Source organism: Euprymna scolopes, chromosome 7, assembly GCF_053919585.1.
Source record: "Euprymna scolopes isolate OS-2025 chromosome 7, ASM5391958v1, whole genome shotgun sequence".
Lineage (NCBI taxonomy): Eukaryota > Metazoa > Mollusca > Cephalopoda > Sepiida > Sepiolidae > Euprymna > Euprymna scolopes.
In genome coordinates, this window is record NC_136488.1 from 13,513,246 (window position 1) to 13,541,128 (window position 27,883).

General features: G+C 36.2%; 33 non-coding genes across 33 annotated transcripts; all 33 read right to left on the reverse strand.

Annotated features, from left to right (window-relative positions):
- Nucleotides 1-159: 159 nt before the first annotated feature.
- Nucleotides 160-241, reverse strand: Trnas-aga (transfer RNA serine (anticodon AGA)). Its single transcript has one exon. It is a non-coding gene; the product is annotated as a tRNA-Ser (tRNA).
- Nucleotides 242-443: 202 nt separating this feature from the next.
- Nucleotides 444-525, reverse strand: Trnas-aga (transfer RNA serine (anticodon AGA)). Its single transcript has one exon. It is a non-coding gene; the product is annotated as a tRNA-Ser (tRNA).
- Nucleotides 526-727: 202 nt separating this feature from the next.
- Nucleotides 728-809, reverse strand: Trnas-aga (transfer RNA serine (anticodon AGA)). The gene has a single exon. It is a non-coding gene; the product is annotated as a tRNA-Ser (tRNA).
- Nucleotides 810-1,011: 202 nt separating this feature from the next.
- Trnas-aga (transfer RNA serine (anticodon AGA)) lies at nt 1,012-1,093 on the reverse strand. The gene has a single exon. It is a non-coding gene; the product is annotated as a tRNA-Ser (tRNA).
- Nucleotides 1,094-1,295: 202 nt separating this feature from the next.
- Trnas-aga (transfer RNA serine (anticodon AGA)) lies at nt 1,296-1,377 on the reverse strand. Its single transcript has one exon. It is a non-coding gene; the product is annotated as a tRNA-Ser (tRNA).
- A 202-nt stretch (nt 1,378-1,579) lies between these two features.
- Trnas-aga (transfer RNA serine (anticodon AGA)) lies at nt 1,580-1,661 on the reverse strand. The gene has a single exon. It is a non-coding gene; the product is annotated as a tRNA-Ser (tRNA).
- Nucleotides 1,662-1,863: 202 nt separating this feature from the next.
- Trnas-aga (transfer RNA serine (anticodon AGA)) lies at nt 1,864-1,945 on the reverse strand. Its single transcript has one exon. It is a non-coding gene; the product is annotated as a tRNA-Ser (tRNA).
- Nucleotides 1,946-2,147: 202 nt separating this feature from the next.
- On the reverse strand, nt 2,148-2,229 carry Trnas-aga (transfer RNA serine (anticodon AGA)). The gene has a single exon. It is a non-coding gene; the product is annotated as a tRNA-Ser (tRNA).
- A 486-nt stretch (nt 2,230-2,715) lies between these two features.
- Trnas-aga (transfer RNA serine (anticodon AGA)) lies at nt 2,716-2,797 on the reverse strand. Its single transcript has one exon. It is a non-coding gene; the product is annotated as a tRNA-Ser (tRNA).
- A 486-nt stretch (nt 2,798-3,283) lies between these two features.
- On the reverse strand, nt 3,284-3,365 carry Trnas-aga (transfer RNA serine (anticodon AGA)). Its single transcript has one exon. It is a non-coding gene; the product is annotated as a tRNA-Ser (tRNA).
- Nucleotides 3,366-3,564: 199 nt separating this feature from the next.
- On the reverse strand, nt 3,565-3,646 carry Trnas-aga (transfer RNA serine (anticodon AGA)). The gene has a single exon. It is a non-coding gene; the product is annotated as a tRNA-Ser (tRNA).
- Nucleotides 3,647-3,848: 202 nt separating this feature from the next.
- Nucleotides 3,849-3,930, reverse strand: Trnas-aga (transfer RNA serine (anticodon AGA)). Its single transcript has one exon. It is a non-coding gene; the product is annotated as a tRNA-Ser (tRNA).
- A 202-nt stretch (nt 3,931-4,132) lies between these two features.
- Trnas-aga (transfer RNA serine (anticodon AGA)) lies at nt 4,133-4,214 on the reverse strand. The gene has a single exon. It is a non-coding gene; the product is annotated as a tRNA-Ser (tRNA).
- A 202-nt stretch (nt 4,215-4,416) lies between these two features.
- Nucleotides 4,417-4,498, reverse strand: Trnas-aga (transfer RNA serine (anticodon AGA)). Its single transcript has one exon. It is a non-coding gene; the product is annotated as a tRNA-Ser (tRNA).
- Nucleotides 4,499-4,700: 202 nt separating this feature from the next.
- On the reverse strand, nt 4,701-4,782 carry Trnas-aga (transfer RNA serine (anticodon AGA)). Its single transcript has one exon. It is a non-coding gene; the product is annotated as a tRNA-Ser (tRNA).
- A 202-nt stretch (nt 4,783-4,984) lies between these two features.
- On the reverse strand, nt 4,985-5,066 carry Trnas-aga (transfer RNA serine (anticodon AGA)). The gene has a single exon. It is a non-coding gene; the product is annotated as a tRNA-Ser (tRNA).
- Nucleotides 5,067-5,268: 202 nt separating this feature from the next.
- On the reverse strand, nt 5,269-5,350 carry Trnas-aga (transfer RNA serine (anticodon AGA)). Its single transcript has one exon. It is a non-coding gene; the product is annotated as a tRNA-Ser (tRNA).
- A 202-nt stretch (nt 5,351-5,552) lies between these two features.
- Nucleotides 5,553-5,634, reverse strand: Trnas-aga (transfer RNA serine (anticodon AGA)). Its single transcript has one exon. It is a non-coding gene; the product is annotated as a tRNA-Ser (tRNA).
- A 202-nt stretch (nt 5,635-5,836) lies between these two features.
- On the reverse strand, nt 5,837-5,918 carry Trnas-aga (transfer RNA serine (anticodon AGA)). Its single transcript has one exon. It is a non-coding gene; the product is annotated as a tRNA-Ser (tRNA).
- Nucleotides 5,919-6,120: 202 nt separating this feature from the next.
- On the reverse strand, nt 6,121-6,202 carry Trnas-aga (transfer RNA serine (anticodon AGA)). Its single transcript has one exon. It is a non-coding gene; the product is annotated as a tRNA-Ser (tRNA).
- A 202-nt stretch (nt 6,203-6,404) lies between these two features.
- On the reverse strand, nt 6,405-6,486 carry Trnas-aga (transfer RNA serine (anticodon AGA)). The gene has a single exon. It is a non-coding gene; the product is annotated as a tRNA-Ser (tRNA).
- A 1,325-nt stretch (nt 6,487-7,811) lies between these two features.
- On the reverse strand, nt 7,812-7,893 carry Trnas-aga (transfer RNA serine (anticodon AGA)). Its single transcript has one exon. It is a non-coding gene; the product is annotated as a tRNA-Ser (tRNA).
- A 199-nt stretch (nt 7,894-8,092) lies between these two features.
- Trnas-aga (transfer RNA serine (anticodon AGA)) lies at nt 8,093-8,174 on the reverse strand. The gene has a single exon. It is a non-coding gene; the product is annotated as a tRNA-Ser (tRNA).
- A 202-nt stretch (nt 8,175-8,376) lies between these two features.
- Trnas-aga (transfer RNA serine (anticodon AGA)) lies at nt 8,377-8,458 on the reverse strand. The gene has a single exon. It is a non-coding gene; the product is annotated as a tRNA-Ser (tRNA).
- A 202-nt stretch (nt 8,459-8,660) lies between these two features.
- Trnas-aga (transfer RNA serine (anticodon AGA)) lies at nt 8,661-8,742 on the reverse strand. Its single transcript has one exon. It is a non-coding gene; the product is annotated as a tRNA-Ser (tRNA).
- A 202-nt stretch (nt 8,743-8,944) lies between these two features.
- On the reverse strand, nt 8,945-9,026 carry Trnas-aga (transfer RNA serine (anticodon AGA)). Its single transcript has one exon. It is a non-coding gene; the product is annotated as a tRNA-Ser (tRNA).
- A 202-nt stretch (nt 9,027-9,228) lies between these two features.
- On the reverse strand, nt 9,229-9,310 carry Trnas-aga (transfer RNA serine (anticodon AGA)). The gene has a single exon. It is a non-coding gene; the product is annotated as a tRNA-Ser (tRNA).
- Nucleotides 9,311-9,796: 486 nt separating this feature from the next.
- Nucleotides 9,797-9,878, reverse strand: Trnas-aga (transfer RNA serine (anticodon AGA)). The gene has a single exon. It is a non-coding gene; the product is annotated as a tRNA-Ser (tRNA).
- A 202-nt stretch (nt 9,879-10,080) lies between these two features.
- Trnas-aga (transfer RNA serine (anticodon AGA)) lies at nt 10,081-10,162 on the reverse strand. Its single transcript has one exon. It is a non-coding gene; the product is annotated as a tRNA-Ser (tRNA).
- Nucleotides 10,163-10,364: 202 nt separating this feature from the next.
- Trnas-aga (transfer RNA serine (anticodon AGA)) lies at nt 10,365-10,446 on the reverse strand. The gene has a single exon. It is a non-coding gene; the product is annotated as a tRNA-Ser (tRNA).
- A 202-nt stretch (nt 10,447-10,648) lies between these two features.
- On the reverse strand, nt 10,649-10,730 carry Trnas-aga (transfer RNA serine (anticodon AGA)). The gene has a single exon. It is a non-coding gene; the product is annotated as a tRNA-Ser (tRNA).
- Nucleotides 10,731-10,931: 201 nt separating this feature from the next.
- On the reverse strand, nt 10,932-11,013 carry Trnas-aga (transfer RNA serine (anticodon AGA)). The gene has a single exon. It is a non-coding gene; the product is annotated as a tRNA-Ser (tRNA).
- Nucleotides 11,014-11,215: 202 nt separating this feature from the next.
- On the reverse strand, nt 11,216-11,297 carry Trnas-aga (transfer RNA serine (anticodon AGA)). Its single transcript has one exon. It is a non-coding gene; the product is annotated as a tRNA-Ser (tRNA).
- Nucleotides 11,298-27,883: the final 16,586 nt, after the last annotated feature.

Sequence of the window (27,883 nt, forward strand, 5' to 3'; positions counted from 1 at the left end):
AATCAGATCTTTATGATATTATTCGATTAAAAATGAACATTCCTTCTTTTTAACCGTTCTATTTTGCTTCTTCTCAGTTGAGAATGATCTAATGTTTACCTGTGTTTCGATTGAATCAATTTACACTTTTCCCTGACCATGAATAAAATACAAAAGCAACGTCGCCGATAGGATTCGAACCTATGCGGGTAGACCCCAATGGATTTCTAGTTCATCGCCTTAACCGCTCGGCCACGTCGACCACATGCATTTTAGTTCTCATACTTCTATCTTTATTATGTATCAATCAGATCTTTATGATATTATTCGATTAAAAATGAACATTCCTTCTTTTTAACCGTTCTATTTTGCTTCTTCTCAGTTGAGAATGATCTAATGTTTACCTGTGTTTCGATTGAATCAATTTACACTTTTCCCTGACCATGAATAAAATCCAAAAGCAACGTCGCCGATAGGATTCGAACCTATGCGGGTAGACCCCAATGGATTTCTAGTTCATCGCCTTAACCGCTCGGCCACGTCGACCACATGCATTTTAGTTCTCATACTTCTATCTTTATTATGTATATATCAGATCTTTATGATATTATACGATTAAAAATGAACATTCCTTCTTTCTAACCGTTCTATTTTGCTTCTTCTCAGTTTAGAATGATCTAATGTTTACCTGTGTTTCGATTGAATCAATTTACACTTTTCCCTAACCATGAATAAAATCGAAAAGCAACGTCGCCGATAGGATTAGAACCTATGCGGGGAGACCCCAATGGATTTCTAGTCCCTCGCCTTAACCGCTCGGCCACGACGACTATAAGCATTTCAGTTCTCATACTTCTATCTTTATTATGTATCAATCAGATCTTTATGATATTATTCGATTAAAAATGAACATTCCTTCTTTCTAACCGTTCTATTTTGCTTCTTCTCAGTTGAGAATGATCTAATGTTTACCTGTGTTTCGATTGAATCCATTTACACTTTTCCCTGACCATGAATAAAATCCAAAAGCAACGTCCACGATAGGATTCGAACCTATGCGGGTAGACCCCAATGGATTTCTAGTTCATCGCCTTAACCGCTCGGCCACGTCGACCACATGCATTTTAGTTCTCATACTTCTATCTTTATTATGTATCAATCAGATCTTTATGATATTATTCGATTAAAAATGAACATTCCTTCTTTTTAACCGTTCTATTTTGCTTCTTCTCAGTTGAGAATGATCTAATGTTTACCTGTGTTTCGATTGAATCAATTTACACTTTTCCCTGACCATGAATAAAATCCAAAAGCAACGTCGCCGATAGGATTCGAACCTATGCGGGTAGACCCCAATGGATTTCTAGTTCATCGCCTTAACCGCTCGGCCACGTCGACCACATGCATTTCAGTTCTCATACTTCTATCTTTATTATGTATCAATCAGATCTTTATGATATTATTCGATTAAAAATGAACATTCCTTCTTTCTAACCGTTCTATTTTGCTTCTTCTCAGTTGAGAATGATCTAATGTTTACCTGTGTTTCGATTGAATCAATTTACACTTTTCCCTGACCATGAATAAAATACAAAAGCAACGTCGCCGATAGGATTCGAACCTATGCGGGTAGACCCCAATGGATTTCTAGTTCATCGCCTTAACCGCTCGGCTACGTCGACCACATGCATTTTAGTTCTCATACTTCTATCTTTATTATGTATCAATCAGGTCTTTATGATATTATTCGATTAAAAATGAACATTCCTTCTTTTTAACCGTTCTATTTTGCTTCTTCTCAGTCGAGAATGATCTAATGTTTACCTGTGTTTCGATTGAATCCATTTACACTTTTCCCTGACCATGAATAAAATCCAAAAGCAACGTCGCCGATAGGATTCGAACCTATGCGGGTAGTCCCCAATGGATTTCTAGTTCATCGCCTTAACCGCTCGGCCACGTCGACCACATGCATTTCAGTTCTCATACTTCTATCTTTATTATGTATCAATCAGATCTTTATGATATTATTCGATTAAAAATGAACATTCCTTCTTTTTAACCGTTCTATTTTGCTTCTTCTCAGTTGAGAATGATCTAATGTTTACCTGTGTTTCGATTGAATCAATTTACACTTTTCCCTAACCATGATTAAAATCCAAAAGCAACGTCGCCGATAGGATTCGAACCTATGCGGGTAGACCCCAATGGATTTCTAGTTCATCGCCTTAACCGCTCGGCCACGTCGACCACATGCATTTTAGTTCTCATACTTCTATCTTTATTATGTATCAATCAGATCTTTATGATATTTTATGATAAAAAATGAACATTCGTTCTTTTAAACCGTTCTATTTTGCTTCTTCTCAGTTGAGAATGATCTAATGTTTACCTGTGTTTCGATTGAATCAATTTACACTTTTCCCTGACCATGAATACAATCCAAAAGCAACGTCGCCGATAGGATTCGAACCTATGCGGGGAGACCCCAACGGATTTCTACTCAATCGCATTAACCGCTCGGCCACGACGACCACATGCATTTTAGTTCTCATACTTCTATCTTTATTATGTATATATCAGATCTTTATGATATTATACGATTAAAAATGAACATCCAGTCTTTCTAACCGTTCTATTTTGCTTCTTCTCAGTTGAGAATGATCTAATGTTTACCTGTGTTTCGATTGAATCCATTTACACTTTTCCCTGACCATGAATAAAATCCAAAAGCAACGTCGCCGATAGGATTCGACCCTATGCGGGGAGACCCCAATGGATTTCTAGTTCATCGCCTTAACCGCTCGGCCACGACGACCACATGCATTTTAGTTCTCATACTTCTATCTTTGTTATGTATATATCAGATCTTTATGATATTATACGATTAAGAATGAACATTCCTTCTTTTTAACCGTTCTATTTTGCTTCTTCTCAGTTGAGAATGATCTAATGTTTACCTGTGTTTCGATTGAATCCATTTACACTTTTCCCTGACCATGAATACAATCCAAAAGCAACGTCGCCGATAGGATTAAAACCTATGCGGGGAGACCCCAATGGATTTTTAGGTCATCGCCGTTCCCGCTCGGCCACGACGACCACATGCATTTCAGTTCTCATACTTCTATCTTTGTTATGTATATATCAGATCTTTATGATATTATACGATTAAAAATCAACATTCCTTCTTTCTAACCGTTCTATTTTGCTTCTTCTCAGTTGAGAATGATCTAATGTTTACCTGTGTTTCGATTTAATCAATTTACATATTTCCCTGACCATTCACAAAATCCAAAAGCAACGTCGCCGATAGGATTCGAACCTATGCGGGGAGACCCCAATGGATTTCTAGTCCATCGCCTTAACCGCTCGGCCACGACAACATGCATTTTACTTCTCATAATTCTATCTTTATGATGTATCAATCAGATCTTTATGATATTATACGATGAAAAATGAACATTTGTTCTGTTTAACCGTTCTATTTTGCTTCTTCTCAGTTGAGAATGATCTAATGTTTACCTGTGTTTCGATTGAGTCCATTTACACTTTTCCCTGACCATGAATAAAATCCAAAAGCAACGTCGCCGATAGGATTCGAACCTATGCGGGGAGAACTCAATGGATTTCTAGTCCATCGCCTTAATCGCTCGGCCACGACGACCACATGCACTTTAACCCTCATACTTCTATCTTTATTATGTATCAATCAGATCTTTATGATATTATTCGATTAAAAATGAACATTCCTTCTTTTTAACCGTTCTATTTTGCTTCTTCTCAGTTGAGAATGATCTAATGTTTACCTGTGTTTCGATTGAATCAATTTACACTTTTCCCTGACCATGAATAAAATCCAAAAGCAACGTCGCCGATAGGATTCGAACCTATGCGGGTAGACCCCAATGGATATCTAGTTCATCGCCTTAACCGCTCGGCCACGTCGACCACATGCATTTCAGTTCTCATACTTCTATCTTTATTATGTATCAATCAGATCTTTATGATATTATTCGATTAAAAATGAACATTCCTTCTTTTTAACCGTTCTATTTTGCTTCTTCTCAGTTGAGAATGATCTAATGTTTACCTGTGTTTCGATTGAATCAATTTACACTTTTCCCTAACCATGAATAAAATCCAAAAGCAACGTCGCCGATAGGATTCGAACCTATGCGGGTAGACCCCAATGGATTTCTAGTTCATCGCCTTAACCGCTCGGCCACGTCGACCACATGCATTTTAGTTCTCATACTTCTATCTTTATTATGTATCAATCAGATCTTTATGATATTATACGATTAAAAATGAACATTCCTTCTTTCTAACCGTTCTATTTTGCTTCTTCTCAGTTTAGAATGATCTAATGTTTACCTGTGTTTCGATTGAATCAATTTACACTTTTCCCTAACCATGAATAAAATCGAAAAGCAACGTCGCCGATAGGATTCGAACCTATGCGGGGAGACCCCAATGGATTTCTAGTCCCTCGCCTTAACCGCTCGGCCACGACGACTATAAGCATTTCAGTTCTCATACTTCTATATTTATTATGTATCAATCAGATCTTTATGATATTATTCGATTAAAAATGAACATTCCTTCTTTCTAACCGTTCTTTTTTGCTTCTTCTCAGTTGAGAATGATCTAATGTTTACCTGTGTTTCGATTGAATCAATTTACACTTTTCCCTGACCATGAATAAAATCCAAAAGCAACGTCGCCGATAGGATTCGAACCTATGCGGGTAGACCCCAATGGATTTCTAGTTCATCGCCTTAACCGCTCGGCCACGTCGACCACATGCATTTTAGTTCTCATACTTCTATCTTTATTATGTATCAATCAGATCTTTATGATATTATTCGATTAAAAATGAACATTCCTTCTTTTTAACCGTTCTATTTTGCTTCTTCTCAGTTGAGAATGATCTAATGTTTACCTGTGTTTCGATTGAATCAATTTACACTTTTCCCTGACCATGAATAAAATCCAAAAGCAACGTCGCCGATAGGATTCGAACCTATGCGGGTAGACCCCAATGGATTTCTAGTTCATCGCCTTAACCGCTCGGCCACGTCGACCACATGCATTTCAGTTCTCATACTTCTATCTTTATTATGTATCAATCAGATCTTTATGATATTATTCGATTAAAAATGAACATTCCTTCTTTCTAACCGTTCTATTTTGCTTCTTCTCAGTTGAGAATGATCTAATGTTTACCTGTGTTTCGATTGAATCAATTTACACTTTTCCCTGACCATGAATAAAATACAAAAGCAACGTCGCCGATAGGATTCGAACCTATGCGGGGAGACCCCAATAGATTTCTAGTTCATCGCCTTAACCGCTCGGCCACGTCGACCACATGCATTTTAGTTCTCATACTTCTATCTTTATTATGTATCAATCAGATCTTTATGATATTATTCGATTAAAAATGAACATTCCTTCTTTTTAACCGTTCTATTTTGCTTCTTCTCAGTTGAGAATGATCTAATGTTTACCTGTGTTTCGATTGAATCAATTTACACTTTTCCCTGACCATGAATAAAATCCAAAAGCAACGTCGCCGATAGGATTCGAACCTATGCGGGTAGACCCCAATGGATTTCTAGTTCATCGCCTTAACCGCTCGGCCACGTCGACCACATGCATTTCAGTTCTCATACTTCTATCTTTATTATGTATCAATCAGATCTTTATGATATTATTCGATTAAAAATGAACATTCCTTCTTTCTAACCGTTCTATTTTGCTTCTTCTCAGTTGAGAATGATCTAATGTTTACCTGTGTTTCGATTGAATCAATTTACACTTTTCCCTGACCATGAATAAAATACAAAAGCAACGTCGCCGATAGGATTCGAACCTATGCGGGTAGACCCCAATGGATTTCTAGTTCATCGCCTTAACCGCTCGGCTACGTCGACCACATGCATTTTAGTTCTCATACTTCTATCTTTATTATGTATCAATCAGATCTTTATGATATTATTCGATTAAAAATGAACATTCCTTCTTTTTAACCGTTCTATTTTGCTTCTTCTCAGTCGAGAATGATCTAATGTTTACCTGTGTTTCGATTGAATCCATTTACACTTTTCCCTGACCATGAATAAAATACAAAAGCAACGTCGCCGATAGGATTCGAACCTATGCGGGTAGTCCCCAATGGATTTCTAGTTCATCGCCTTAACCGCTCGGCCACGTCGACCACATGCATTTCAGTTCTCATACTTCTATCTTTATTATGTATCAATCAGATCTTTATGATATTATTCGATTAAAAATGAACATTCCTTCTTTTTAACCGTTCTATTTTGCTTCTTCTCAGTTGAGAATGATCTAATGTTTACCTGTGTTTCGATTGAATCAATTTACACTTTTCTCTAACCATGATTAAAATCCAAAAGCAACGTCGCCGATAGGATTCGAACCTATGCGGGTAGACCCCAATGGATTTCTAGTTCATCGCCTTAACCGCTCGGCCACGTCGACCACATGCATTTTAGTTCTCATACTTCTATCTTTATTATGTATCAATCAGATCTTTATGATATTTTATGATAAAAAATGAACATTCGTTCTTTTAAACCGTTCTATTTTGCTTCTTCTCAGTTGAGAATGATCTAATGTTTACCTGTGTTTCGATTGAATCAATTTACACTTTTCCCTGACCAAAAGCAACGTCGCCGATAGGATTCGAACCTATGCGGGGAGACCCCAACGGATTTCTACTCAATCGCATTAACCGCTCGGCCACGACGACCACATGCATTTTAGTTCTCATACTTCTATCTTTATTATGTATATATCAGATCTTTATGATATTATACGATTAAAAATGAACATCCAGTCTTTCTAACCGTTCTATTTTGCTTCTTCTCAGTTGAGAATGATCTAATGTTTACCTGTGTTTCGATTGAATCCATTTACACTTTTCCCTGACCATGAATAAAATCCAAAAGCAACGTCGCCGATAGGATTGCACCCTATGCGGGGAGACCCCAATGGATTTCTAGTTCATCGCCTTAACCGCTCGGCCACGACGACCACATGCATTTTAGTTCTCATACTTCTATCTTTATTATGTATATATCAGATCTTTATGATATTATACGATTAAGAATGAACATTCCTTCTTTTTAACCGTTCTATTTTGCTTCTTCTCAGTTGAGAATGATCTAATGTTTACCTGTGTTTCGATTGAATCCATTTACACTTTTCCCTGACCATGAATAAAATCCAAAAGCAACGTCGCCGATAGGATTGCACCCTATGCGGGGAGACCCCAATGGATTTCTAGTTCATCGCCTTAACCGCTCGGCCACGACGACCACATGCATTTTAGTTCTCATACTTCTATCTTTATTATGTATATATCAGATCTTTATGATATTATACGATTAAGAATGAACATTCCTTCTTTTTAACCGTTCTGTTTTGCTTCTTCTCAGTTGAGAATGATCTAATGTTTACCTGTGTTTCGATTGAATCCATTTACACTTTTCCCTGACCATGAATACAATCCAAAAGCAACGTCGCCGATAGGATTAAAACCTATGCGGGGAGACCCCAATGGATTTTTAGGTCATCGCCGTTCCCGCTCGGCCACGACGACCACATGCATTTCAGTTCTCATACTTCTATCTTTATTATGTATATATCAGATCTTTATGATATTATACGATTAAAAATCAACATTCCTTCTTTCTAACCGTTCTATTTTGCTTCTTCTCAGTTGAGAATGATCTAATGTTTACCTGTGTTTCGATTTAATCAATTTACATATTTCCCTGACCATTCACAAAATCCAAAAGCAACGTCGCCGATAGGATTCGAACCTATGCGGGGAGACCCCAATGGATTTCTAGTCCATCGCCTTAACCGCTCGGCCACGACAACATGCATTTTACTTCTCATAATTCTATCTTTATGATGTATCAATCAGATCTTTATGATATTATACGATGAAAAATGAACATTTGTTCTGTTTAACCGTTCTATTTTGCTTCTTCTCAGTTGAGAATGATCTAATGTTTACCTGTGTTTCGATTGAGTCCATTTACACTTTTCCCTGACCATGAATAAAATCCAAAAGCAACGTCGCCGATAGGATTCGAACCTATGCGGGGAGAACTCAATGGATTTCTAGTCCATCGCCTTAATCGCTCGGCCACGACGACCACATGCACTTTAACCCTCATACTTCTATCTTTATTATGTATCAATCAGATCTTTATGATATTATTCGATTAAAAATGAACATTCCTTCTTTTTAACCGTTCTATTTTGCTTCTTCTCAGTTGAGAATGATCTAATGTTTACCTGTGTTTCGATTGAATCAATTTACACTTTTCCCTGACCATGAATAAAATCCAAAAGCAACGTCGCCGATAGGATTCGAACCTATGCGGGTAGACCCCAATGGATTTCTAGTTCATCGCCTTAACCGCTCGGCCACGTCGACCACATGCATTTCAGTTCTCATACTTCTATCTTTATTATGTATCAATCAGATCTTTATGATATTATTCGATTAAAAATGAACATTCCTTCTTTCTAACCGTTCTATTTTGCTTCTTCTCAGTTGAGAATGATCTAATGTTTACCTGTGTTTCGATTGAATCAATTTACACTTTTCCCTGACCATGAATAAAATACAAAAGCAACGTCGCCGATAGGATTCGAACCTATGCGGGTAGACCCCAATGGATTTCTAGTTCATCGCCTTAACCGCTCGGCCACGTCGACCACATGCATTTTAGTTCTCATACTTCTATCTTTATTATGTATCAATCAGATCTTTATGATATTATTCGATTAAAAATGAACATTCCTTCTTTTTAACCGTTCTATTTTGCTTCTTCTCAGTCGAGAATGATCTAATGTTTACCTGTGTTTCGATTGAATCAATTTACACTTTTCCCTGACCATGAATAAAATCCAAAAGCAACGTCGCCGATAGGATTCGAACCTATGCGGGTAGACCCCAATGGATTTCTAGTTCATCGCCTTAACCGCTCGGCCACGTCGACCACATGCATTTCAGTTCTCATACTTCTATCTTTATTATGTATCAATCAGATCTTTATGATATTATTCGATTAAAAATGAACATTCCTTCTTTTTAACCGTTCTATTTTGCTTCTTCTCAGTTGAGAATGATCTAATGTTTACCTGTGTTTCGATTGAATCAATTTACACTTTTCCCTAACCATGAATAAAATCCAAAAGCAACGTCGCCGATAGGATTCGAACCTATGCGGGTAGACCCCAATGGATTTCTAGTTCATCGCCTTAACCGCTCGGCCACGTCGACCACATGCATTTTAGTTCTCATACTTCTATCTTTATTATGTATCAATCAGATCTTTATGATATTTTATGATAAAAAATGAACATTCGTTCTTTTAAACCGTTCTATTTTGCTTCTTCTCAGTTGAGAATGATCTAATGTTTACCTGTGTTTCGATTGAATCAATTTACACTTTTCCCTGACCATGAATACAATCCAAAAGCAACGTCGCCGATAGGATTCGAACCTATGCGGGGAGACCCCAACGGATTTCTACTCAATCGCATTAACCGCTCGGCCACGACGACCACATGCATTTTAGTTCTCATACTTCTATCTTTATTATGTATATATCAGATCTTTATGATATTATACGATTAAAAATGAACATCCAGTCTTTCTAACCGTTCTATTTTGCTTCTTCTCAGTTGAGAATGATCTAATGTTTACCTGTGTTTCGATTGAATCCATTTACACTTTTCCCTGACCATGAATAAAATCCAAAAGCAACGTCGCCGATAGGATTCGACCCTATGCGGGGAGACCCCAATGGATTTCTAGTTCATCGCCTTAACCGCTCGGCCACGACGACCACATGCATTTTAGTTCTAATACTTCTATCTTTGTTATGTATATATCAGATCTTTATGATATTATACGATTAAGAATGAACATTCCTTCTTTTTAACCGTTCTATTTTGCTTCTTCTCAGTTGAGAATGATCTAATGTTTACCTGTGTTTCGATTGAATCAATTTACACTTTTCCCTGACCATGAATAAAATCCAAAAGCAACGTCGCCGATAGGATTCGAACCTATGCGGGTAGACCCCAATGGATTTCTAGTTCATCGCCTTAACCGCTCGGCCACGTCGACCACATGCATTTCAGTTCTCATACTTCTATCTTTATTATGTATCAATCAGATCTTTATGATATTATTCGATTAAAAATGAACATTCCTTCTTTCTAACCGTTCTATTTTGCTTCTTCTCAGTTGAGAATGATCTAATGTTTACCTGTGTTTCGATTGAATCAATTTACATATTTCCCTGACCATGAATAAAATCCAAAAGCAACGTCGCCGATAGGATTCGCACCTATGCGGGGAGACCCCAATGGATTTCTAGTCCATCGCCTAAACCGCTCGGCCACGACGACCAGATGCATTTTTTTTCTCATACTTACATCTTTATTATGTATATATCAGATCTTTATGATATTATACTATTAATAATGAACATTCCTTCTTTTTAACCGTTCTATTTTGCTTCTTCTCAGTTGAGAATAATCATACGTTTACCTGTGTTTCGATTGACTCAATTTACACTTTTCCCTGGCCATGAATAAAATCCAATAGCAACGTCGCCGATAGGATTCGAACCTATGCGGTGAGACCACAATGGATTTCTAGCCCATCGCCTTAACCGCTCGGCCACGACGACTACATGCATTTATTTCTCATACTTCTATCTTTATTATGTATATATAAGATCTTTATGATATTATACGATTAAAAATTGCAATTCCTCCATTCCAACCGTTCTGTTTTTGTTCTTCTTAGTTGAGAATAATCTAATGTTTTCCTGTGTTTCGATTGAATCCATTTACACTTTTCCCTGACCATGAATAAAATCCAAAAGCAACGTCGCCGATAGGATTCGACCCTATGCGGGGAGACCCCAATGGATTTCTAGCCCATCGCCTTAACCGCTCGGCCACGACGACCACAAGCATTTTAGTTGTCATACTTCTATCTTTATTATGTATATATCAGATCTTTATGATATTATACGATTAAAAATGAACATTCCTTCTTTTTAACCGTTCTATTTTGCTTCTTATCAGTTGAGAATGATCTAATGTTTACCTGTGTTTCGATTGAATCCATTTACACTTTTCCCTGACCATGCATAAAATCCAAAAGCAACGTCGCCGATAGGATTAAAACCTATGCGGGGAGACCCCAATGGATTTCTAGTCCATCGCCTTAATCGCTCGGCCACGACGACCACATGCACTTTAACCCTCATACTTCTATCTTTATTATGTATCAATCAGATCTTTATGATATTATACGATTAAAAATGAACATTCATTCTTTCTAACCGTTCTATTTTGCTTCTTCTCAGTTGAGAATGATCTAATGTTTACCTGTGTTTCGATTGAATCCATTTACACTTTTCCCTTACCATGAATAAAATCCAAAAGCAACGTCGCCGATAGGATTTGCACCTATGCTGGAAGACCCCAATGGATGTCTAGTCCATCCCCTTTATGGCTCGGCCACGACGACCACATGTATTTCTGTAATCATACTTCTCTCGATATTATGTATGAATCAAAGTCACATGATTTTTAACGTTTAAAATTTGCATGATTTAGAGGTTTTACGTGTATGCTATATATTAGGTTAGATATTTAGAGGTTTTACGTGTATGCTATATATTAGGTTAGATATTAAAACAGTTATATGTTATGTTGTGAGGTGCGGAGATATTGTGTTTTGTGACAGCACCAGATATATACGTATAGATTGTATGCGTGTGTTTTTCTGCCAGGGGATATGATATCGACTTGTGACCTGAATCATGTTGTATCATACAGGTATATAGTCCAGTTCATATTTACATAAGGTGTCATTTTTTTAAGAAGAATAATGTATGCTTCATACCTTTTTTTCTTTAAGAGTTCTTCTATCTTCTGTGCTGAACAACTCCGTGATGAAATATGAAACCACCAACCATAACCAATTGAGACCTCTGGTCTACCTTCTTTTGTGAAACCAGAGAACAACACTTTATATTTTTGAGACATAAATTCATTTCAGTTGTCTATAATAGTCTTCATAATGTCTGCATTTCGTCTATATTCTTATTCTTTTCAGTTTTGCTTCCTGGCTTCATGTACGTCTAATCACTCGTGACTAAACTCCAACTTCCTTGAACTGACTAAACTTCCCGTCCTCCTGACCGTAGTTCCGATGACGTAGCTAATTAAAAGACACGTCGCCTTCACGTGACCTCCTTTGTCACATACGCCTGCTCAAGGTGTTTTGTTTATATTTGACCTAGCTAATTTATGTAAAAATCCTCAGCTAATACTCATTGCTTTACTTTATTCTATAAACACTAAATACTCATTGCTTTACTTTATTCTATAAACAGTAAATACCTCCCTATAGTTTATGTTTGAATAGATAAATAAATAGATATATAGACAGATAGATCCATAATAACTAATTGACTTTTAACAATGTTAATTTTCTAACACTCCTCTTTTGTCCTTTTTTTCATAATGTATATCTATGGATTTTCTAATCTCCCTATTCTCACTTATTTTTCTCACCTGTGAGTCAAGAAAACGTCAGATAACATATCTAATATATATTTGTATTCGTTTTTTTGGGGGTTTTTTTTTTCAATTTATTCACAACTTTTTCTACAATAGTACGGCGTAGACATATGTTTTTATGTCTTCCGTTTCATTTGGTTTGTTCAGTCCGACCCTTTTTCACGGCCCATAGCATCACTCGGGGATATGGGTAAACTAAGCTCACGTTCGCTAATAGCTGCCATGTCAGCCATTCCCCTGCCATTTCCAAAATCAATGTGGCTTCTGCCTTATCTCAAATAAAATTTTGACGACATCTCATCTGACAGATTTTTTATTCCTTTTTCCAGCCGTTAATCTCTAAACCTTCCCATGCTTTTAATGATCATACATACTCTGATTCTTGGAACCAAAACAGAAAAAAAACTAGCTACTTAAGTTTCTGCGGTCAGCATTCAAGTTTCCTAGGTATCTTCCAAACTTCATAATTTTATTTACGGATTCACTCGGACTTCCAAGCTCTGGATCTCTCAGTTTTCCAAATCAGACAGTGGAAAAACGTAACACTTTTCTTAACTAAACTCTTAATTCAGGTGACCTGTACCCCATTCGCTCCCAATGGTACAAAGCGCTCCTTAGCTATCCTGATGATGAGGTGTGTGATTTTTCCAAATATCTCACCCGGACCGCTTCAGAATAACAAACTAGGAACATCCCACGGACATACTCTGAGATATAAAATTTTTCACAATACGGCAACATTTTACTTCTAAAGTTCTCACATATAAGCGGCCTCTATTCTATTTTTTTTTCTCCTCCTTCGGATTCACTACATAGTAGCCACGTCAACACCACATGTCCGCTCTTGTGTTGGAAGTTCTGTTACTTCCAAGATTGGGAATTTGTAAATAACAAATTATACAATACATAATACAATACAAAATCATCACTGCACATTTTTTCTTATTTTAACATTCAACATTAATTTCTAAGTAAATTACATAAAACAACTTTTTCCCGTCCCTTTTTTTTAATTGTCTAATAAATGCCATTCAATACTGGGATAGAAAACAATGTTCACAATTTTCAAAAACTTTTGCTTCTGACCCAAAAAATACCATCAATTTTTATGCTTCTGACCCAAAAAATACCATCAATTTTTATGCTTCTGACCCAAAAAATACCATCAATTTTTATGCTTCTGACCCAAAAAATACCATCAATTTTTACGACACACAGTTCAAAACAATCCGATGTATTCAACTGTGTGTGTTTCAGTTACATTTTCTCGCCGTCTTTCTCTCCTCGGCGCATCGTTTATTTAAAACTGTACAAAATGTAATATTTTTCTTCTAATTTTTCCATCGAATGATATTTTTTTATTCTGTTCATAACGAGATTTTCTCTAACGTTCACTTTTTTTTTTAACTATTTTCAACATGTAAAGTTTTAGTTCTTTTGTTTGTTTGTTTTTCAGACAAGGATAGGCTCGCAACGTCTCTTCTGTGGGAGAGAGGTTGCAGGGAAGAGAAAAGGGCATCCCCCACTAAGCCACGAAGTCTATTTTGTACTCTGTCAAGGCAGGATAGGCTGTTTTTAGCAGCTCCTGCCCAGATATGGCAGCAGTATTCCATCCTTATACGTACTTGTCTTTTATATAGATAGAGAATTGCATCAGTAGTGAGATATCTTCTGGAGCGGTAGAAGGATCCCACCATCTTTCCAGCGACCTTGGCAACAGACTTGATGTACGTGTTCCATTTCAGATCAGGAGTAAAGGACAACCCCAGAAGCTTGTCAAAACATGGGGCTTCTCCTAGACGAGAGCCATCCATTTCAATTGATGCCAGATAAGGATCAGAGCGTTGATGATGTAAAGATAGGAGTTTGGTTTTAGATGCATTAAAGGTAACCAGCCACGTCTTCCCTACTGAACCACGTGCTCGAGATCAGAGGAGAGAGAATCAGAGAGAGCTTTGTCATTTATAGCCTTTGATGTGTTGCCGTAGATGGTCGTGTCATCAGCATAGATATCAACGAATGACTTAAGTATGTGTTTAGGGAGATAATTGATGTAGATCAGGAAGAGAGTTGGGCCCAGGATTGACCCTTGAGGGATTCCAGCATTAATACTGAAAGCCTCTGATTTTTGTCCATCGACCACTACTCTTATGAGCCTATCGGAGAGAAATGATTTAATGATTGAGAAAACATTTCCAGTTATACTGTAGCTGGAAATCTTGTGAAGTAGACCCTTATGCCATACCTTGTCAAAGGCCTTTGATATGTCAAGAGCAATTGCCCTAGAAAGGAAGCCTTTGTCAAGAGATTCACTAATCCTGTGAGATATAACCGTTAGCACATCTGCGGTAGATCTTGCAGAACGGAAACCATATTGTGTGTCACTAAGAAGGTTATTTCTGCTGAGGTGGTTGACTATTTCTCTATTTAATATGGATTCTAGCAACTTACTCATAAGACACAGTAGACTTATTGGTCTGTACTGAGAGGGAGATGACTTATCACCTGAATTCTTAAATACAGGGCATACTGATGAGGTTTTCCAGGGAGTCGGAAAGCACTTCTGCTTAAGGCAACGCTTAAACAGTTTTGTAAGTATGGGAGCAAGTTCTGGTTGAAGCTTTTTCATCACTATAATTGGGATGCCGTCAGGTCCAGTTGCTTTACTGGAATCAAGGTTCTAGATTGGTGACCTCATGCACAGATAGTTGTATGTTACCTAGCGTGTTCTGTGTTATAGGAGGAAATATGAGGAGTTGATGGCCTTCGTCGCATAGGGTAGAATTAGCTGCAAAGTTCTTTGCAAATAGTTTGGCCTTGTCTGATGCTGACGAGATGACCTCTGGTCCATTGATAATGGTTGGGATAGAACGCACACTTCTATTCAGGATCCTATTTGTTATTTGCCAAAACTGGTGGGAACCAAGCCGCTGATCAGCTACCTTGGATTTAACAGACTGGGCATATAGCTCTCTTGCATTTTTTATTACTCTTTTACAGTGGTTGCTGGCGTTCCTGAAAGCATCTTTAGTCTCACTGCATCTGTTACCTGAATACCCTTTATGGACAGATTTAGTCTCAGTGCATCTATTATCTGAATACCCTTTATGGACAGATTCAAATGTTTAGCCAAAAATTGGCTGAGTAATTTTGTAGAGACCGAAGACGTCAATTTTTTTTTATTATTATTTATTTCTTGGGCTCAAATCAAATTAAAAAGTTTGATCCATGTCCACGTATACTACATCTAAAATTTCAATTGGCAGAAGAGTTCGATAGAGTTAGCAAAGATCAAATCGTAGAACTGTTACCCTTTGACAGCCAAATTTCTGGCCGAAAACCGATTAGAAAGATTTTCCCAAATCTCAATACCCCTTCTGTCAAATTTCGAGTCTGTAGATTGAAAATTGGCAGAGTAGTTTCGTAGGGAAGTGTACACACACAGACACACGCACAGACAATTTCACTTTTATACTCGCAGCTCAGCCCGGCTTTGCACTGGCCCTACGTACTATTCATAACTTGCCCTACACGGGAATACACTTTATGTAAGATTTCAAATGTTTAAACCAAGAATTTGTCTAAGAAATTTCGTAGAAACCGCAGAGGTTAATTTTTTATAACTTGGACCCGAATTTCGACCTCTTAACATTTATTATTTTGGTCTCAAATAAAAATAAAAAGCTTTACCCATGTCCAAGTTACCTATGTCTAAAATTTCAAGTCTTTAAACCCAAAATTGGCGGAGAAATTTGGTAGAATCTGCAAAAGTCAACTCTTTTAACTTTGACCCTTTGACAGCCACTTTTTCGCCCCAAAACTGATTAAAATACTTGCCGCATGTCTGAATACCCGTTATGTATACATTTTAAATGCTTAGACCCAAAATTGGCTGAATAGTTTGCTAGACACTGCAACGGTCAAATCTCTTTTACTTTGACATCTTGGCAGCTCAAATTTTCGACAGAAACCGATGAAAAAGCTTGCCCTATCTCTGAATGCACTTTATGTAAAATCATATGTTTAGACCAGAAATTGGCTGAGTAATTTCGTTTTCAAGGGTCAAATCGTTGAACTTTGACCCTTTAACAGACAAATTTCTGGCCGAAAACTGATTATAAAGATTTTTCCAAATCTTAGTACCCCTTATGTCAAATCTCGAGTTTCTAGGCTGAAAATTGACACAATTATTTGGTAGGGTAATGTACACACACACACACACACACACACACATACACACATACACACACATACACACACACATACACACACACATACACACACACATACACACACACACATACACACACATACATACACACACATACACACACACATACACACACACATACACACACATACACACACACATACACACATACGCACACACACATTTTAACTTTTTTAGATATACTAGCAGTTCAGCCCGTCTTTGCTCGGTTTTATTGTTCATAACTTGCCCTACATGTGAATACACTTTATGTAAGATTTCAAATGTTTAGACTAAAAATTGAGTAATTCCGTAGAGACAGCAGAAGTCTTTTATAACTTGGACCCGAATTTTGACCGCTTAACATTTATTATTTTGGTCTCAAATCAAAATAAAAAGTTTTACCATGTCCAAGAAATTTGATAGAATCTGCAAAGGTCAACTCTTTTAACTTTGACCTTTTGGCAGCCAAATTTTCGCCCCAAAACTAATTAAAATGCTTGCCACATGTCTGAATACCCGTTATGTATGTAACTTTGACACCAATTTTGACCCCTTAACATTTATTGTTTTGGTCTCAAATCAAGTTAAAAAGTTTTAGCCATGTCCAAACATTTCAAGTATTTAGACCCAAAATTGGTGGAGGTGTTTGGTAGAGTTTTTAAAGGTTGAATCGTTGAACTTAAACCCCTTGACAGCCAAATTACTGGCCAAAAACCGATTAAGAAGATTATCCCAAATCTCAATACCCGTTATGTCAAATCTCAAGTCTTTAGACTGAAAATTGACAGAGTAATTTGGTAGGGAAATGTACACAAACACATGCACACACACACACACACACACACACACACACACACACACACACACACAGAGGCATTTTCACTTCTATAGATTTATAGACTAGCAGTTCATCCCGGCTTTGCTCGGGCCTTTGTACTGTTCATAACTTTATGTGTATATGTATATATATCTTAAAAATTTTGATTCATCTCCAAGTAACCTACATCTAAAATTTCAAGTCTTTAGACCCAAAATTGGCGGAGGGGTTTGGTAGAGTCTGCAAAGGTCAACTCTTTTAACTTTGATTTCTTGGCAGCTAAATTTTCGCCCAACAACTGATTAAAAAGCTTACTGCATGTCTGAATACCCTTTATGTAAAATTTCAAATGTTTAGACCAGAAATGAGCTGGGTAATTTGGTAGAGACCACAGAGGTCAAATTTTTGTTAAACTTTTACCACAATTTTTTACTCCTTAACATTTATTGTTTGGGCTCAAATCAAATTAAAAAGTTTGATTCATGTCCAAGTAATTTACATTGAACATTTCGAGTGTTTAGAGCCGAAATTGGCGGAGGAGTTTGGTAGAGTTTTCAAAGGCCAAATCGTTGAACTTTGGCCCGTTAATAGCAAAATTTCTGGCCGATAACCGATTAGAAAGATTTTCCCAAATCTCAATAACCCTTATGTTAAATCTCGAATCTGTAGTCTTAAAATTGACAGAGTAGTTTGGTAGGAAAATGTACTCACACAGACAACTTTACTTTTATAGATAGATAGATATAAATAGATTATTATAGAATCGTGATTTTAAAATAAAAAAAAAACTTCTTGGGTGCCATTAGCTAGTATCAAAACCGAAACTGTAGCATTCAAAGCTGGTGATGTTACCACTGTACCAATGTGACACGCATATAAACAGATTGAAAATTAAAATTAAAAATAAACTAAGATGAAAGTACAAATGTATAAGGATTTTTTCAATTTTGACCCATTTTTGACCTCTTGGTGTCCATAAAAGAACGGCCCATAAAAAAATCAAATCATTTAAGGTCCCTAGTGCTGCTTTGCGACTTTTAGTTTCAGCGGAGATAGAGTTTGAAAATATGAAGACAGACAGACATACACACTGTTCTTATTCATGATTTTTTTTCTGTTGGAAGCTTGATTAGCACAAGATGCTTTCGGGTAGTCGAATAGCTCCTGGATACTATCCTGATGTCATATAGATTTTTTTTTTTTTTTCTGACTAATCTTTCATATATGGTAACCGTGATTAGTTTTCATGTTGCGTCCTTTGGTGTCTGGTCCAGATTTCTTGAAGCTGGTGTCATACTCTCTGGATAGTTGTTTTGATGGAAGGTTTCTCTTAAATTGTCAATCACCTCTTGATTGTAGGCAACGGTGTTGTAGGCAACTGATGATTCCTTTTTTTGCATTATATGAATGCTGGGAGTTGAAGCATCGGTACTGTTCAGTAAAAGTTAGCTTTCGATATAAAGATGACATAGTGCGAGTCATTAACATAGAAACGTTAATTTGTTATATTCTTTTTTTCACTCTGAATTGTATAGATGATGGGGAGTTCACATGGTCCAGTAATGTTTGAACATCTTCCTGGTGGGACCAGACTATGAATGTGTCATCCATATATTGCTTTAGTAGTGTTGATCCTAGCGTAATTTCCATGGTATTCTAGGTATACACTGATGTATTTGAGACAATGATGATCCCATTGCCAGACATTCTTCCTGCCGATATATATCAAAACCCATCACAAAGTATGTAGTTTCTATACAGAAGGTCAACATCCCCATTATATTATTGATTAGGATCTGTTCGTTCCTTCGGTGACGTATCTGGAGTTAGCTTATCCCATACCACCGTCAGAGTCTCGTTAGTGGGTACTTCCGTGAAGAGGCTCATTGCATCTAGACCCACCATCTAGTTGGAATGAATGGGAGCATTGGTGCTTATTTCCATGAATTGAGTTGATTTCTTGACGTAGGTTGGAGATTTGCCTATGGTTGGGATGATTATATCTACCAGGAATGTGGATGGCATGCTGAACCTTAGTCGCTGACAGTGGGCCTTAATGGAATACCATCTTTATGAATCTTAGGAAGGTGTCGTAGCTTGCTTTAATGCTGCGCTAGCTGTCTGTATGTTTGCAGGTGATATTAGGTCTTTATTCTTACTGAGAATCTGTGACAGCTTCCTTTTAATTTTCAAAGTCGGATTCGTTTTTATTTTACAGCAGCTACCAGACTGTAATAAATCTGCCAATTTCTTGGAATATTCTGCTCTATCCATTAACACTGTAGTATTGCTTTTGTCTCTGGTAGTATTATGATATCATCATAACTGCATAGTAAATTCATACCCAATACTTCTTCCTCTAAAAGGTTAGGGATTTTTTTTTTGGGGGGGGGGGTGAATTCTCTAGTGCTTGTTTCACTTTTCAGCTTAACTTATCTCCTCGTGAATTGGTTTATGTAAGGCTGCCTCCTCTATTGGAACTATTATATCCACGTATTCAATCCTCTTGATAGTTATGGCAAAGTTGAGACCTTAGTTTAGCACCAATTCCTCAGAGAGAGTTAGCTGACATTTACTTTCGTTGAAAATAGCTCTCATTAGTGAATGGTGGACATAGAGTCTTACATCCTTAATTCTCAAATTTTCTTTCTTTATTTAGCGGGTCTTAACTTCTTTAAATTCCTTCTTATATGATATATCCAGGTATTCTTTGATGCGAGTTTTGTCATCAGTTCAGAATATACCTCTTGATAGGTATTGCTGGTACTATATATAGCTGCTAGGCAACGGTGTTGTAGGCAACTGATGATTCGTTTTTTACATTATATGGATGGTGGGAGTTGAAGTATAGGTCATTAACACATTTATGCTTTTGATATCTCCTCGAGTTTTTTTTTTTTTTTTTACTTACAAGAAGCTAACTGTTTAAAAAAAACATAATAATCGCATGCACAGTTTCTGTATGAATTAAAATATAATATTTATGCGTATTTTACGACCGGGCAACACCGGGTGGCCTGCTAATCTATCTATCTATTTATCTATAAAAGTGAGAATGTGTGTGAGTGAGAGGACATTTCTTAACAAATTTGTGATCTACTGTCTTGAAATTTGGTAATTTTTATCTACAGACTTGAAATTTGCTATATAGGGTATTCAAACACTTGGAAAACTTTGTAATTGGTTTTCATCCAGAAAAGGGTCTGCTAAGGGATCAAAATTGTAAAATTTGGTATTTAGAGTCATCGGATTTTTATCTGTTTGTCAACTGTTTCACGACTGCGCATGTGTGCATTGTTCACATTTTCCTTATCTTAAGAATAAGTAGGTTTGAAAACACTTTTTAAAGAGCGTGTCAAGCTGGTCTAATCGTACTCACTGTTTTAAGGTTTTGGGTTCAATCTCAGCTCGAGTATTTTTTACTTACAAAAAGTGAATTGTTTAGAAAAAACATAGTACTCACGTTCACATGTATCAGTTCCTTTGTTTGTTTGTTTTTATTTGATTTTTAAAAGAATTAAACGTTACATTTAATACCTACGATATTTCTGTTTACAATAAATAAGAAATCTGCATTATTAAAATATAATATTGATGCATATTTTAGGACCAGGCAACGTCGGGCGGTCTACTAGTATAAAGCTTGGAAAATATTGGCAATTTTTATTAGTTCTTTAAAACTTCCCCCGTTTTTAATGAGCTAATATGTCTAGTACTTTATATTTACCTTTATTTATTTATTATTAAAGAATACGTAACAGTTCATTAAGATCAGGTGATTGTCTTGCTTTTTAGAAAGGGATTTTTTCAATCAGGAACATTCTTTTTTTTTTTCTTTTTATTGTTTTTGTAGAAAAAAGTACTTTTTACGTTATTTGCCGTTTCTTAATCCATAACTTACATTATATCATCTCGTTGAAAAGGTTGTCATTAAATCTCAATTATTAGTATAGTAAGACGTATTTCCTCATTAAAATAGAGGTAGAGGCGGAGTAAAGTAATTTAAGTATATAAATGTTTTTTTTATGAAAAATCATCAGTGACCATCTTACACTAAAGAGTAACTATAAGTACTGCTACTACTACTAAACTATAGCAAAAAGAATATTGCCATGAGAAATAACACCCTACCAAATGGCTCATCCTTCAAAATTATCGACTTATACATTCATAGGCCATATGAATTGGAACAACTACATTGGGAACATTGCCAAGGCTGCTGCAAAGAAGGTGTGCTCCTACACCGTACAAGAAAATTACTCACATCAGCGAATATCCTACATCTTTACAAAGTCATAATTTCCCCAGGCTTACAGTATTGTTGCCATATCTGAGCTGGTACATCTATCACTAGTCTCTATTAGATAGGGCCCAAAGACTAAAATCTACAAGGTCCTACACTCGAACTTCTTTCTCATCGCCGAAATGTTGTATCCCTGTGTTTTTTACAAGTACTTTAATGGGATGCGTCTCTTCGTACCTGCTCAGACTAGCCCAACATGCAGCAAAATTCGTTCCTTCACTGTTGAGGATCCTAGATGCCGGAAAACCTTCTACTCTAATAGTTTCTTCCTTCGGACTGCTAGACTTTGAAATTCCTTCCCTGTGTCTTGCTTCCCTGACTGTATAACCATGCACATATTTAAATGTGATGTGAGCATATATCTCGCTGCTCAACTCCCCAAAAGCACCTTCTTAAGCATAATCTCAAATAGTTGCACCTACATTCCAAGTGGCAATGTGCTTTGTTAGAGGTTAAACATAGTTAACAAAATAATAATTTCATCTTTGTTTTTTATTTCATGCTCGAAAAACTACCCCCCCCCCGCCAAAAAAAAATGAATTCCAAGAAAACGTTGCCAAATTTTAAGATAACAATCATTTGTCACGGTCCATTAATCTCACAAAAAATGTATTGAAGCAATAGTTAGGCGCAGGTGTGTTAGAATAATCTTAGAAACAGAATTTACTATGTAAAACAATTTTCAATTAGATATTAAGATTAGAAAATTAAGTTAACGTGTCAGGAAGTTGCATCATAGACAGAAAGTCGCCAATGATACGTAAGCGAAGAAAAGTAAGCTGTCATATTTGAGGCAGCTTCTCCCTTAGTATATGAAAGAAAAGACAAGAGATATGTCTATGCATAATTTATACCATAGGTTTTCAATAGGGGTGAAATTCACCCCCAGATATGAATGTTGGATTCTCAGGAGGTGAATCTTCAACCCATTTATAGTTTTAACTTTTCTTGTTTTTATTCGCATGAGTATCAAAAAAAAAAGAAAATACAATCATTCGTATATTGAAATGGATTCACATCCATCATCATAAATGAAGAAGAAAGACCCAGATTGTTATTCGTAGTAAGGTTTTGACAAATGATTCTATGAAACCAGCAAAGATGAAGCAACATTTGCAAACTGTTCATCCTCATCACAGAAATAAGAACAAAAAAAAAATTGAACACCATGTGAATGCTTTCAAAAAGATGAAGCTGATTTCAACAGAAGATTTTAAAGAAGAAAACCAAAAAGTTACTGAAGCTTCGTATGTCTTAGCACTTGATATAGCAAAGCAGTGCGCGTTTTTGAAACGGGCAATCTTGGAAAGAACAGGAAATGGGAGGAATGACATTTTTACAATTGATGAAAGGAGTGAATGGGACAAGCAAGATTGAGAACCTCTACTGTATACTGTACATAGAACTAAATATTTAGAAAGAATTGTAAAACCGCAACTGATGTTCTTATGAATATTTTTACAGCTGTTCTTAAAGAAGACCATGCACGACTTTCAACAACAAAATAAAAGAAAAATTGTGAGAGAGAGAAACTTCCGCTATTTCATATCTACTATGACCAAATAATTGTGTAGTGTTATTATTACTATCTTTTACAATTGTAGGTATGACTATAATACGAAGGGCGTTCCAAAAGTAATGCCTCCTATTTTTTATTCTGCCCAAATGAATCAGAAGGAATTGCAAATTGCATTGTTATGATGAATAAACTTATGCACTAATGACCTGAAAGTTTCATCTCTCTGTTGCAATTATTGGCGTGTGAGACTCTAAGAAAACAACTCCTGTCATGGATGTGCATCAGAAGCAGAGATACATCATTAAATTTCTGGCACAAGTGCATTCAGAATAGTGGTGACTATGTAGAAAAATAAATTCTGAAGCACAAAAGGCCGCTCGTTTTAATGGTACTACTCTCTACATCGCAAAGGCTTTGCTATTGGAACTACTCTCGTAATATAATTTGAAGTATGAAGGAACTTATTTGTAGGTGGTGTCTCGGTCGATCAGGATCACAAAAGAGGTCCCTAAATGCTAGAAAGCTTTCTACTATAATAGCTTCTTTCCTAGAACAGCAAGACTTTGGAATTCCCTACCTGCTTCTTTGACTCTACTGATATTCAGAAGTTCAAATGTAACATAAACCAACATCTTGTTAATCTTTCTTAAGAATAGTCTCAATTAGTAGCCCTTTACGTCCAAGTAACGATGTGTTGTGATTGGGGTGAAGGTGAGAAAAAAAAAGATATTCTGTCTAGAAAAATGTTACATCTGGCTTTAACAACGTCTATATGATATTGTAAGAACGTCATTCTCTCTAGATGCTTTAACAACGTCTGTATGATATTGTAAGAACGTCATTCTCTCTAGATGCTTTAACAACGTCTATATGATATTGTAAGAACGTCATTCTCTCTAGATGCTTTAACAACGTCTATATGATATTGTAAGAACGTCATTCTCTCTAGATGCTTTAACAACGTCTATATGATATTGTAAGAACGTCATTCTCTCTAGATGCTTTAACAACGTCTATATGATATTGTAAGAACGTCATTCTCTCTAGATGCTTTAACAACGTCTATATGATATTGTAAGAACGTCATTCTCTCTAGATGCTTTAACAACGTCTATATGATATTGTAAGAACGTCATTCTCTCTAGATGCTTTAACAACGTCTATATGATATTGTAAGAACGTCATTCTCTCTAGATGCTTTAACAACGTCTATATGATATTGTAAGAACGTCATTCTCTCTAGATGCTTTAACAACGTCTATATGATATTGTAAGAACGTCATTCTCTCTAGATGCTTTAACAACGTCTGTATGATATTGTAAGAACGTCATTCTCTCTAGATGCTTTAACAACGTCTATATGATATTGTAAGAACGTCATTCTCTCTAGATGCTTTAACAACGTCTGTATGATATTGTAAGAACGTCATTCTCTCTAGATGCTTTAACAACGTCTATATGATATTGTAAGAACGTCATTCTCTCTAGATGCTTTTACAACGTCTATATGATATTGTAAGAACGTCATTCTCTCTAGATGCTTTAACAACGTCTATATGATATTGTAAGAACGTCATTCTCTCTAGATGCTTTAACAACGTCTATATGATATTGTAAGAACGTCATTCTCTCTAGATGCTTTAACAACGTCTATATGATATTGTAAGAACGTCATTCTCTCTAGATGCTTTAACAACGTCTATATGATATTGTAAGAACGTCATTCTCTCTAGATGCTTTAACAACGTCTATATGATATTGTAAGAACGTCATTCTCTCTAGATGCTTTAACAACGTCTATATGATATTGTAAGAACGTCATTCTCTCTAGATGCTTTAACAACGTCTATATGATATTGTAAGAACGTCATTCTCTCTAGATGCTTTAACAACGTCTATATGATATTGTAAGAACGTCATTCTCTCTAGATGCTTTAACAACGTCTGTATGATATTGTAAGAACGTCATTCTCTCTAGATGCTTTAACAACGTCTATATGATATTGTAAGAACGTCATTCTCTCTAGATGCTTTAACAACGTCTGTATGATATTGTAAGAACGTCATTCTCTCTAGATGCTTTAACAACGTCTATATGATATTGTAAGAACGTCATTCTCTCTAGATGCTTTAACAACGTCTGTATGATATTGTAAGAACGTCATTCTCTCTAGATGCTTTAACAACGTCTATATGATATTGTAAGAACGTCATTCTCTCTAGATGCTTTAACAACGTCTATATGATATTGTAAGAACGTCGTTCTCTCTAGATGCTTTAACAACGTCTATATGATATTGTAAGAACGTCATTCTCTCTAGATGCTTTAACAACGTCTGTATGATATTGTAAGAACGTCATTCTCTCTAGATGCTTTAACAACGTCTATATGATATTGTAAGAACGTCATTCTCTCTAGATGCTTTAACAACGTCTGTATGATATTGTAAGAACGTCATTCTCTCTAGATGCTTTAACAACGTCTATATGATATTGTAAGAACGTCATTCTCTCTAGATGCTTTAACAACGTCTATATGATATTGTAAGAACGTCATTCTCTCTAGATGCTTTAACAACGTCTATATGATATTGTAAGAACGTCATTCTCTCTAGATGCTTTAACAACGTCTGTATGATATTGTAAGAACGTCATTCTCTCTAGATGCTTTAACAACGTCTATATGATATTGTAAGAACGTCATTCTCTCTAGATGCTTTAACAACGTCTGTATGATATTGTAAGAACGTCATTCTCTCTAGATGCTTTAACAACGTCTATATGATATTGTAAGAACGTCATTCTCTCATCTAGATGCTTTAACATGCGGCAACTATTGCCTTACTATAAGCGGAATCTTTATTATACAAACCATATCGTTTTTTCACTTAAACTTTCTAAGTATGTACATAAGGCCTTAATGTAGGAGTTTTAGAGAATGTAAAATGAGCCCTTAGTAAGCATTAGTTTCAGGTTCCCTCTTTACCAAAGTGGTAGCAACTGTCATGACCCCATCTATAGATTAAATAGAAACCATCGTTTACAAAGTATTTGTCGCAAAATATACGTCTACAAAATGAAAGTTTACAAACCAATCATATACGAAGCATAAGATTACTAAACGACAGTTGACATGCTATAAAACCTAATAACCAACCAATCTCACTTGCATTGCCTTGCTTGACGGTAACACGGGCTTGTAGCCGTTTATCCACGAACAGAACAGTTGATAATACTTAATAGTAACATAGTTATCAAAGCCGCTATATGATATATTACTCATATGGAATATAGGATTCTCACGAAATATGAGATCAAATTTAAGTATCTGCTTAAAACTGTGCTGATTACAATGATTTTAGATTTAAGTAATGCTAGTTCTGGGGCACAATAAGTACAGCATAATCGCATGACACATCGGTTCCCATTGCATTACCAAAGTTAAGCGACGTTGAGCTGGCCAGTATCAGATGGGTGACCATTTGGGAATACTAGGTGTGTGTACGTCATCTTCTAATAACCGGGATATACATATGGCTGAGGACCACTTGTAAATTTTATAATACTTGTAAACTTTGGAGGAAGCCGGCATAGCTCATTCAGGGCTAATACCACACTAGGTATTACCAGTTCGGTATAGTTCAGGAGAAGTGAGGTGGTTGTTTACGCAAACTTTCCTCGTTATACAGACGTTCTTACAGGAAGTATCCATCGTTTCTCGAAGGAGAAACGAACAGATATGAACCATCGAAATTGCTCTGAGCTATGTTAGATGTTTATTTTAACTAAAATATTTGTGTAGAATTATTTTTAGATGGAAAATAAATGTAAGAATATTCGAGTCAGATAATTTTAGCAGGGAAAACTGTTGTTAATTTGTACTTTTTGAAAATGATTACGTTTGACATTTAAGTAATCTTTGAATTCTTTGAATACTTTAAAAAATTCATTTTATTTTTACTTTTGAAACCAAGTCTATTTCGCTGATGGTGAGGAATATGTGTGTTATCGTCTCCCGACGTTAAGAAATTCCCATGCTGTTTTCGACGATTGAAAGTGTTGACGATATTCTCTATGGAAGATTATACAGGTATAAATATGGGCGATTCAACTGATAAAAATAACACCTATATAAACAACGCGCTACAACATGATGTAAATAATTTATTTTAATACTTGTTATATGTACAGTCCTCGTCCACATGCCCACGTGTACAAGCATGAACACACACACACACACACACACACACACACACACACACACACACATATATATATATATATATATATATATAATATTTTGAGGAAAAACAATTCTAGCAGAGTACGCTATCATTAGGAAAAATTTTCAAAATAAGAGCGTAATATTTGTATATAGGCGGTTATAGACAG